Source organism: Schistocerca americana, chromosome 2, assembly GCF_021461395.2.
Source record: "Schistocerca americana isolate TAMUIC-IGC-003095 chromosome 2, iqSchAmer2.1, whole genome shotgun sequence".
In the NCBI taxonomy this organism is placed as follows: domain Eukaryota; kingdom Metazoa; phylum Arthropoda; class Insecta; order Orthoptera; family Acrididae; genus Schistocerca; species Schistocerca americana.
Window position 1 is genome coordinate 104386779 of NC_060120.1, and position 12116 is coordinate 104398894.

Genomic DNA, 12116 nt, shown 5'->3' on the forward strand with positions numbered 1-12116 from the left:
GTAAGAGCGCATGTGCAAACGTTTTCTAAAGACCTTCCATACTGCCGTATTTGGCAAACTATGTTCCATATTTGCTTCCCGAACAAAATTCTCAGGACTGTGCAGCTAAGATGCTCTGGCATGGTCAACATCATCTTCGGACACCTTCGATCGTTCCATGCTTTTCCCTTTACATACACATCTTATCGTTTCGAACTGACCATACCATAGGCTAAAGTATCACAATTAAACTTTAAAAGAAACGCTCTTCGAATTAAAATTACAGATCCACTCGTGCAAACTGCAGAACACAAATCGATTTACGCTCAGAAGTCGAAGTTTTTTGTATGTTGGGCTGCAAGTGGGAAACAACAAAGCAGTAACCACGAATGCGATTGTGTAAACCTGTTTGACTTACTTTTTAATTGTGACGTTGAGCCACCACCGTACAACGCTTACAGTTGGTATTATCAAAATTTATAACTGGGACATTCTTTATGGACACCCTGTGTTGTGTTCATTTTGTAGCTAAGAATAAATATTATCAATCATTTGTAACTGAATGTTTGTTTTCAATCAAAGCTGTTTCATCTTTTCGTGTTTGGAGTCATCAGTGGTCTATAGATTTAAAAGATGTTAGCTTTACACATTTTATTATGAGTCGTCTAATGTTTCCTAGTAGCACATTGAGGTTATCTTACTATTTCAAATTATAGGATTGTGTTTGGTCACTTTTGTGTTTTTCATCCTTTTCCTGTTCATATTGGCTGTTACACTACTGGCCATTAAGCTTGCTACACCGCGAAGATGACGTGCTGCAGACGCGAAATTTAACCGACAGGAAGAAGATGCAGTGATATGCAAAAGATTAGCGTTTCGGAGCATTCACACAAGGTTGGCTCCGGTTGCGACACCTACAACGTGCTGACATGAGGAAAGTTTCCAACCGATTTCTCATACACAAACAACAGTTGACCGGCGTTGCCTGGTGAAACGTTGTTGTGATGCCTCGTGTAAGGAGGAGAAATGCGTACCATCACGTTTCCGACTTTGATAAATGTCGGATTGAAGCCTATCGCGATTGCGGTTTATCGTATCGCGACATTGCTGCTCGAGTTGGTGGACATCCAATGACTGTTAGCAGAATATGGAATCGGTGGGTTCAGGGTGGTAATACGGAACGCCGTGCTGGATCCCAACGGCCTCGTATCACTAGCAGTCGAGATGACAGGCATCTTATCTTCATGGCTCTAACGGATCGTTCAGCCACGTCTCGATCCCTGAGTCAACAGATGGGGAAATTTGCAAGACAACAACCATCTGCACGAACAGTTCGACGACGTTTGCAGCAGCATGGACTATCAGCTCGGAGACCATGGTTGCGATTACCCTTGACGCTACATCACAGACAGGAGCGCCTGCGATGGTGTACTAAACGACGAACCTGGGTGCACGAATGGCAAAACGACATTTTTTCGGATGAATCCAGGCTCTGTTTACAGCATCATGATGGTCGCATCCGTGCTTGGCGACATCGCGGTGAACGCAATATTGGATGCGTGTATTCGTCATCGCCATACTGGCGTATCACCCGGCGTGATGGTATGGTGTGCCATTGGTTACACGTCTCGGTCACCTCTTGTTCGCATTGACGCCACTTTGAACAGTGGACGTTACATTTCAGATGTGTTACGAACCGTGGCTCTACCTTTCATTCGATTCCTGTGAAATCCTACATTTCAGCAGGATAATGCACGACCGCATGTTGCAGGTCCTGTACGGGCCTTTGTGGATACAGAAAATGTTCCACTGCTGCCCTGGCCAGCACATTCTATAGATCTCTCACCAACTGAAAACGTCTGGTCAGTGGTGGCCGAGCAACTGGCTCGTCACAAAACGCCAGTCACTACTCTTGATCAACTGTGGTATCGTGTTGAAGCTGCATGGGCAGCTGTACCTTTACACGCCATCCAAGCTCTGTCTGACCCAATGCCCAGTCGTATCAAGACCGGCCAGAGGTGATTGTTGTAGGTACTGATTTCCCAGGACCTATGCACCCAAATTGCGTGAAAGTGTAATCACATGTCAGTTCTAGTATAATATATTTGTCCAATGAATACCCGTTTATCTTCTGCATTTCCTCTTGGTGTAGCAATTTTAATGGCCAGTAGTGTATACAGGCAATGGATGAAAACAGTGTACGTTTCAAGTAGACGGTGTGTGTCAATAATGCATTTCATTTCACAAAGCTTAGCTTGCTGCACACTGCTACAGGGGTGACTAAAGGATCATAAGACCTGTAGAGGGAAGCGGTGGAATGGGATTTGGGGTAGTTAGGGGTGGGAGGGAGTGTCGCTCTTCTGATAGGTTTGACTGCCCCTCACTAATTCCTCTCCTTTTCACGTATTCCTCTCCCGTCCTGTGGCAATCTCTTCGTCTCAGAGTATTGCTTGCACCCCACTTTCTCAAATATTTGTTGAATGTATTCCAAATCTACAAGTTTTCTTGCGACCTCTCATTTCTCGTATTTATTCTGATGATCATTTCTCCCTCAGCAGATGGGCATCAAGAAATATTTTTGCACTCAGAGAAGTAAGTTGGTGATTGAAATTTGTGAAAAGATCTAGCCGCAACGACAAACGTCTTTGTTTTAATGATTGTTACCCGAACTCGTTTATCATACACGCGACATCCTCGTCCCTATTTCGCGCTAATACAAACGAGATGTCCTCTGTCTGTCCTATCCGGTAAGAATCCAATAACCACAGCGGTACTCTAGAAAAAGGACGCACTACCGTAGTGTAGACAGTCTAGTAGATTTCTTGTATCTTCTAAGCGGTCTGGCAATAAAATGCAATCTTTGGTTCGCCTGCCGCGCAACGTTATCTGTGTGATCGTTCCAATTTAAATTGTTCGTGAATTTAATTCCTAGTTATTTAGCTGAACTGACAGCCTTTTGTATGATTTATCGTTTAACTGAAATTTAACTGTTTCCTTTTAGTACTCACGTGGATGATCAACACTTCTCATTATTTAGGGCCCATATTTGTCTTTCCCAACAGGTTTTACCGTCTTCACCTACCTGTAGTACCGTGGAAGCTATTTCTTGATGTCCAAATACACACAGTACAGTTCTGTTCTTTCTTCTTTTTCGTGTTTTTCACAAGTTCCTTTCCTCGCCGGCTCTGCGGAGAACGTCCTTATTCTTTACTTTTATCTGTTTACCTGATTTTCACCATTCTTTTATAGCACCATTTCTCCACGAGTTAGATTCTCTTATTTTTCTGTTTTCCCACAGTTCGTGAGTCATTGCTATATAATGCTATGCCCCAACCATACCTTTTCAGATATTTCTTCCACAAATTAAGTCCTGTGTTTGATACCAGAGAACTTGTAGAGAGGAATGCTCTCTCTTCCAGTACTAACGTTAAGTTCGTTAATCTCATTTCCGTCACGTATTAGTTTGCTTCCAACGTAGCAGTATTCCTTCACTTCATCTACTTTGTAGTCACTAATTTTAATGGTACGTATATTGCTTATCTCATTTCTGCTACATTCATCTTCCTTCGATTTACTCTAAATCCATATTATGCACTCATTAGATTCGTCACTCCTTCCAACAGGCCCTACGATGTATATGAAAGACTGCATCCCTGTCTAACACCCTTTTGAATCTTAGAATTTCGTTCTTGGTTCTGTAGCAGGCTGTGAATTAGTAAAAGCATCGTCCTCTCGTTCTTGGTTTGTAGCCCATTCTGCTTATTTCCATTTTTCTCAATGACCTTCTGTGTACAATACTCATCGTAGATAGTTATCTTGTTACTGTCACACTTCTGCTTTTATTGCAGTGTGGTGATGATTTTGTTGTATTAAATGTTCTGCATATGTGGAATAGGTACATTCAGTCTTCAATGCCATTATATGTTCTTTGTATCTGATATTAAAATTTCTTGTAGCCATCCCAATAGATTTGGAGTTGCAGCTGTTACATTACAATTAATATATTCCTGAACTAATATCTAGGCTTATGTGAGTAGTTAAGCAATTACCTTTTATTTAATAGCTCACTAATTATACGAAAAGGTGAGACACGGTTGACTGAAAATAAAAGAAACTTTCAGTTGCAAAAAGCTCTAAAATTTATTCTTATTTTACACGATAAGCATAACCGCAGTAGCAACTGAGGATAACGGTTGCAGTTATTAGCAATGCTCAGTACTATTTATTATACTAAAGCATGACGCGAAACAAGCGCTGTATCGTTGGTGAGACACAGAGGGCACCGAGTGTGCAGGGACTCGCTCCAGTTCACCGGCAATAGCGCCACGTCACCTTGTCGCGTCTGCGCGTAAAAATGGCTCTGAGCACTATGGGACTTAACATCTGTGGTCATCAGTCCCCTAGAACTTAGAACTACTTGAACCTAACCAACCTAAGGACATCACACACATCCATGCCCGAGGCAGGATTCGAACCTGCGACCGCAGCGGCCGCGCGCTTCCAGACTGAAGAGCCTAGAACCGCTCGGTCACAACGACCGGCCGTCTGCGCGTAGCGCACAAACATTGCACCACAATTAGTATAAAATAAAAAGTCAAAATTTTAAATTCAAACTTTGTCAACATATATTTTAATGTAATAACGTTTTAAATGTCAAGTCTTAAAGTAATTAAATCAATAGTTTTCAATAAAATAGAGTTCTAGGAAAAAAATAAGTGGCGCTAAGTAATAAAGCTAGAAAGCCAGAATTTGGTCCGAATGTACCTATGGAGGTCATAAGTAAGTGGTGTAAGTTTCAAAATAATAGAATAAAAATTACAGTCAGAATCCACGTTTTAAGAAAACTTGAAGGCGCTAAATATTAGACTTAGAAACGTAAAAATTCCTATGATACTTCAGGTCAACCTATAAATAATAACTATGAGGCCACGTTAAGCTACCTCTTATAGTTTTTGAGTAATTTAATGAAAACCAAATCTGTAAGTAAAATATACCCATTTGTGGCAGATTAAGTACTTGTAATTTTAATGGTAGAAAATTTTGGTAACAGCACTTGATAAAACCTACTAAATAATAGAGCTATAACAAATTATAGAATCATTGAATTAACCAATACGGAGTCTATTAAAGTTATAGTTCAGCGGTACCGTTAGTTCCATTATAAAAATTCTAGAAGGCAAATTTTTTATTCAAGCGACCTGAAACTTTTTCTGTGATTTCAAACACCTTACCAGAATGCAGCTAAAAATTAATAAGATTTTAAATTAATTCATAACCTTGTTATTAAAGATTGTGTGTCCGAGAAAGCGGGCGTTCAGAGGCTGCTGCCGTGTGCATAAGGCAGATGACAGCAGATGTTCCCTTGGCCGTCCGCTGCGGTACATACATAAATACAGCCCGAGAGGCAGGCAGAAGGTTCACTTCGCACTCAGCCACAATAAGATCCGCGTCTGTTAAACGTCGGATTGCGCTCTGCCTTGGATAACGTCAGAGACGGACTGTGACAAAACGCGTATTTGCGGTAAAAACGGATAGTGAACTCGCGACGGCTGTACACCGTCCTGGATCGCTTAGATATTTGCTAAAGTAACTGTTAGTGTGCAGTCCGTGATAATTACAAATCCGCGTGGCAAGCGGTGACTACTATTTCCACTTATGTGGCGAGCATTTATTTTGAACATTTAGTTGAGTATTAGTAGTCAAAGCGAAGAACTATTTGGTAGGAACGTACCGTAGGGGTCGCCTCTGAACTTATAATAGTGCTTTTTAGGCTAGAAAGAGCCGGCCGCTGTGGCCGAGCGGTTCTAGGTGCTTCAGTCCGGAACCACTCTGCTGCTACGGTCGCAGGTTCCAATCCTGCCTCGGGCATGGATGTGGTTGATGTCCTTAGATTAGATAGGTTTAAGTAGTTCTAAGTCTAGGGGACTGATGACCTAAGATGTTAAGTCCTATAGTGCTTAGAGCCATTTGAACCATTTGAGCTAGAAAGATTTACTGTCAATTGAACTTAGTGACTTTCAAAGTGTTGTGCGAGAGATACTTTACTAAATATATGTATGAACTAGAACTTTATACCTTCATTTATAATCACAGTCCTGATCCCGCTAAGTTGAAAGAGAATAGAAACATTTCTTCCAGTGGGCTCGACCAAAATGTGGCCATGCAGACTGGAAACTGTGGTCAGTAAGTTCTCCATCGCTTTCTGGCTGACCACAAAAATAGTCGGCAGGCTCGCGTGAGAAAGAGGGCGTACAACAAAGACAACTCAACAACCACAAACATTCATATTTAACCCGCCGCCTCACAAATAATTATAATAGGTAAGTCACTTTGACTCCTTCCACAAACCTGATACTTTTCCTTCATGCCGATACTCATAGAACCTGAAGCATGAATAATTCACACATTCCGCTGAGTTATCGCCATTCGTACATTAAATATAAATCTTGATATAGGCCCAGTTTAAGACCAATTAGTCGCTCTCAATAAATCTCAAGATCTCTTAAACTGAAACTGGTGTTAGTACTTATTTGAAAAATATTTTTATGAAAGTAAAGTTACGACTTTTTTGATCTACTTTTCTTCAAATTATTACGAACAGCAAATAATATTTCGTGAAGAGGTTTCACATCCAAGGTTGGGTTGAAATTCTGCAGTGGGGTGACAAACGTACCGATTATGCTTGAAAGTGGCTATCGGAATTCTGAGATACATATGAACTTCGTGAGATATTGCCTTGTAAAATTGAAATCTGGCATTTGGAACGACAAATGTGAATTGTTTTCATAGAAATATCGTGTGCTTAGCGATGGGAAAATTGTTGTTTGCAGCCATTACTCTGTTGTAGACTACTTTCATTTTTGTTTGCAAATACCTTTCAAACGCTAGATTGTCTAACTGCATTGTGTGAACAAACGTATTCTGAAAGCGCCTCATAATGCAGTTGAAGCCTATTACTTTGTACTTTACTTTTATTACAGTCTCTGCGCTCAATCATAGTTATTGAGGTACAGGGTGAATGATTCGATTTGGAAACAATCCGTAGGCTACTGTTAACTATTTCCTCCTTGCCCCTCCTGCCAGGGTTACTACCCTAGGAAGGAATGCACGAGGTGGACGTTGAAACTAGAAGAGAAGTAGTGTGAGATGGTAGATTTGATATTGACCGTTCGTCTGAATGACTCGGACCGTAAGAAAATTTCCGACGTAACAGACAGAAGGATTCGTTCTGAATTCAGTGTCAAAAGGTTCTCCAGGAACTAAGCTTTCATGACGGCGCCCAGTACTCTTTTGATGCAGCGCGAGACTGACTTCTCCATACACGAACTAAATGTTGAGTATAGTTCAAGTCAAAATTGTGACCAGGCAAGTCTTAATCTGGAAATCACTCCACGCAGTATGTACAAAATGATCATTCACGGATCTCTAAATCTTGAATTTCTCTTCGATAGCCTCTACTATGGCATTTTCCTCTAGACAAGAAGGTTCAAATGGCTCTAAGCACTATTGGACTTAACATCTGAGGTCATCAGTCCCCTAGACTTAGAACTACTTAAATCTAACTAACCTAAGGACATCACACACATCCATGCCCGCGGCAGGATTCGAACCTGCGACCGCAGCAGCAGCGCCGTTCCGGACTAAAGCGCCTAGAACCGCTTGGCCACAGCGGCCGGCAGACAAGAACGGAATCAAGAGTTACGCGCGAGGTGATACGAACGGCTTATCGTGGGGTCACACAGTCTCGCGAGATCAAATGAGAAAGAGCTTGACAAAACGAGAAGCAAAATTTGGACGCAAGCTATCGAAGTTAAGTCAAATCTGAAAGCTTGCACCGGGTTGGGAGTCACGGGGTATTTATTTATTTACCTCTACACTACTGTCCAGGCAGAAAAGTCTTCAGTCGCAAACAGGTGCAAATCGTTTGCTGTTAGTCGGGTGTGTACAGGATTGTAATACCACTGTCCATTCCATCTGGCCAGTCCTCTGAGGTCATAGGTGCAGCTCGCGGCTTTGCTTTCCGTGATGCAGCTTATTTGTCCCTTGCCTGTACCGCAGGTTCCTTTGTTCGTGAAACACGTTGCAGTTTTTCTATGAACAATAGCGTTTTTCCCGTGAGTAGTTGCTTCATGGTCGCGAATTCTATGAAAATCGCTCCCTTCCCGCCTACGACTCCCTCGTTATTGCCATCAATTTGTTCTAGGCAGTTCGTGACTTTTCTGCACAGAGATCCTGAATGGCTCTCTTTCGTCGACAGCCTTTTGCTGTTGATACCTAAACGGGTTTTAACATATGTAACGAGTTTGAGAAAGAACTGCGTCCAGTGCCCATAGAAGCTTTGCAAGAGATCAAAAGTTTTACCTTATTTCCATCACCCTTCTATCGAAGAACGAAAATGTTACTGTATCTTCTTGTCTTTCATGAAGTTATAGCCAGAGCGGACGTTTTTGCCACGCCAAATGCTCCGTAATGAGTTTCGGCGTGACGTAGCTTTCATGTTGAAGTTCATCAATGCCCAGGACTCTGAATTCATTGAAATACATTACCTCGACTCTTTGTTATGTTCTCTCGGTCAGGTAACTCTCAATCGATGATACACAGTTATTCTCGTAGTTGTAGAGAAGTAGGTTTCTACAAGCTGGCGCAGTAAAGTAGCGACTTACCTGAAACAAAAGGAGACAAATGTCAGATACAGGTTAGATGGTTAAAAAGCAATTCATCTACATTTTATATCCGATTATCGAGCTGCAGTGGATTATTTCTTTTTTATTGTGACGGACCTATGTAAATAACAACGTCACGTAAATTTGTTTTTGGATCGTGAAAGTTAATTTTTCAATGTGTTATTCTGAATATTTGACGGTTTCTGTATATTAAACTTATGACTGATTCTGTTGTAGCTTAGGCATTCTGAATTTCCTACTGCACTGTGAAAAAGGGCCTGGCTAATTAGGAGGGTGTACACGTCTAGCTCCGGCTTATTACTGTGCTATAAGGCCACTCAGCTGATAACTCTACATATAAAATCATTCACAATGGCTTATCCTCGTGCTTTGCTCCGAATTATTACCTGTAAAGGTCCTGTTCCTAGGATTCTTGCCTTAAGTCATTATGTAACTTTTTGTCACAACACAGCAGCGCACAGCCTTTGTGCATCACAACAGCATTATTGCAGTGTATTGTCTGACATCTCTAGGGAGAAAGAATCACCCCATCATCATCATCAACATCATCATCATCACAATCATCATCAGATATTTGACATCCGCTACTCACTGTTGGCTCCTGGATGGAATCCTTCTCCAGTTTTGTCCCAATATCATATTTCGCATCCACATTGCTGCTGCAAGTTTTCTAGTCTTATTCATTTACATTTCATTAAGTTGTTGAGACTTCACGTTAGCTTTTAGTAAGTCAGGTTACGGGGTAATCTGATAGCCGAATTGAAGCACTGCATGGGACACATCAAAACGTATTTTAAGAAAGTTTCACTATATCCAGACTTGAGTTAGGAGCTGGGCGCCGGGGGGGTAATCATGTTTAATGACAGTGAATCACGAAATAATAATGAGATTTTGCACAAGCTTTCTGCGGTACTATTAATACTACTCAGTATTACATGTCCTACTTTACTTCAGTTTTTTTCCCTAATAGGTCTCTACGAGGACGGCAGCTAGTTTTTACAACTAGGTGGGCTGCGGTTCAACTTAACCTGACAATTAGAAGCTCGTTACTAATTTTATTCCAGCTCAACTTCAGCGCCTGTCTCCTCGCAGGCGTTATTCATATGCGTTAGATGACATGATTGGCTGTAGCAGTGATTCATTCAGCCTGCTTTATATTTAGCAATGCATGTTCTGCGGTTTCCTTCCCTTCTTTGTATTTAAAAACATACATTAGCCTCTACACTTCCAGAAACCACGTGGTAGTTGTAAGAGTCGAGGGACATGAAAGGGAAGCAGTGGTTGGGAAGGGAGTGAGACAGGGTTGCAGCCTCTCCCTGATGTTATTCAATCTGTATATTGAGCAAGCAGTAAAGGAAACAAAAGAAAGACAGCAAAGGACCTGGAAGAGCAGTTGAACGGAATGGGCATGGTCTTGAAAGGAGGATATAAAATGAACATGAACAAAAACAAAACGAGAATAATGGAATGTAGTCGAATTAAAGCGAGTGATGCTGCGGGAACTAGATTAGGAAATGTGACGCTTAAAGTAGTAAATGAGTTTTTCTATTTGGGGAGCAAAATATCTGACGATGGACGAAGTAGAGAGGATATAAAATGTAGACTGGCAATGGCAAGGAAAGCGTTTCTGAAGAAGAAAAATTTGTTAACACCGAGTATAAATTTGAGTGTCAGGAAGTCTTTTCTCAAAGTATTTGTATGGAGTGTAGTCGTGTATGGAAGTGAAACATGGACCATAAATAGTTTGGACAAGAAGAGAATATAAGATTTCGAAATGTGGGGCTACAGAAGAATGCTGAAGATTAGATGGGTAGATCACATAACTAATGAGGAGGTATTGAATAGAATTGGGGAGGAGTTTGTGGCACAACTTGACTAGAAGAAGGGATCGGTTGGTAGGACATGTTCTGAGGCATCAAGGGATCACCAATTTAGTATTGGAGGGCAGCGTGGAGGGTAAAAATCGTAGAGGGAGACCAAGAGATGAATACACTAAGCAGATTCAGAAGGATGTAGGTTGCAGTAGTTACTGGGAGATGAAGAAGCTTGCACAGGATAGAGTAGAATGGAGAGCTGCATCAAACCAGTCTCTAGACTGAAGACCACAACAACAACAAACTACCTTGAAATCTTAATCACCTCTTAATGAATATTCGTGTCATTGCTTGATGATATTATTGGGATTTGAAAATCTCTGTGGCTACAAGTAATGTGATCTGCCGACTTAGCAACATAGAGCTCTTTTTGGCTTTCGTAAAACATGTAAGAAGTTACTACTGTTGCTTATAGCAACTATCCGCCCAGGATGGCCTATTTCTCCCGGTTTATCAGCAATATTTCAATGTGTTTACGAGGAGCGAGGTAATCAAGGGGCATAACGTGAAATTCAACACGCTAATTTGCATCGTGTCTTGTGCCGTATTGCATCTCTAAACTACAGTTTGAATTTAAAGTTATTGTTTCTTTGCTTGTTGATGCCTGCTATTTTTCCAGGATATATCACTATATTCAAATATAAAATATGTTTAAGGTTTCTGCAGCAGATACACGTCGGAGACGTTCTGAAGAACGATGTTCGCCATGCTCTCTCTCAGTCACTAGGGGTGACTGATATCCTGGTTATAGCCTCTAACGACAGGATGACAGAGATAACGCCCAGATACGGATTGCTTCAAGTCCGCAGTCATGCTGTTTTCTTCGGCCTAGATCTGTTTGCTGTAAGGAGCGGTTGCGATTTTTCCTCTTGACACATAACGCATCCGCATGATTAGTAGACTTGTCGTATCTCAAGGTCGCATCAGAAGCGACCGCTAAAGACAATTGAAGTCACAAGAATGAGTTATGGACGGGAACGTGAGAGCGTGGGAGACTCGTGAATTAACAAGCGAAAGCTACTGCTGGTGTCAGGGTGCGGATAAACGGCAGCGCTAGGATTCCAACTCACTACTGTCCTGTCAGTTACCGCGGCACCGCTGGGCTTTCGCGGACAACATTCCTTGCTCAGGATGTTGCTGGCCATTGTGAAACGACGCAGGTATTTCAGATCCGGCTTCTATCTTGTGTTATCATGCAGTGGCCTTCTTTGTCCAAACATAAATTAGAATAAAATATTGACAACCTACACACTTGGAATTTATCACGTCCTTTTCTTCCAGCTTTTCATAAACAATACCGTTAGAGTTTAGATGTCGGCTCCACAGAAGTCACAGAGACTGAGTAGAGTTCATTTGTTGATGGAATGATTCTCTTCGCTTCTTCACCTGAGTGAATGATTAAGCAAAACGTATGTGTACATTGAAATTATAACAAAATATCGTATCTTCGTCCCCGAAAATTACTACTTTCCACGCATATTCTTGCACCTCCGTTTCACATGCCTACACGGCCAGTATTTGTGGAGAAACTCACGCTTGCGCACAAGGTCATGAACTGGACGTGTTGAGTTTCAGGGAA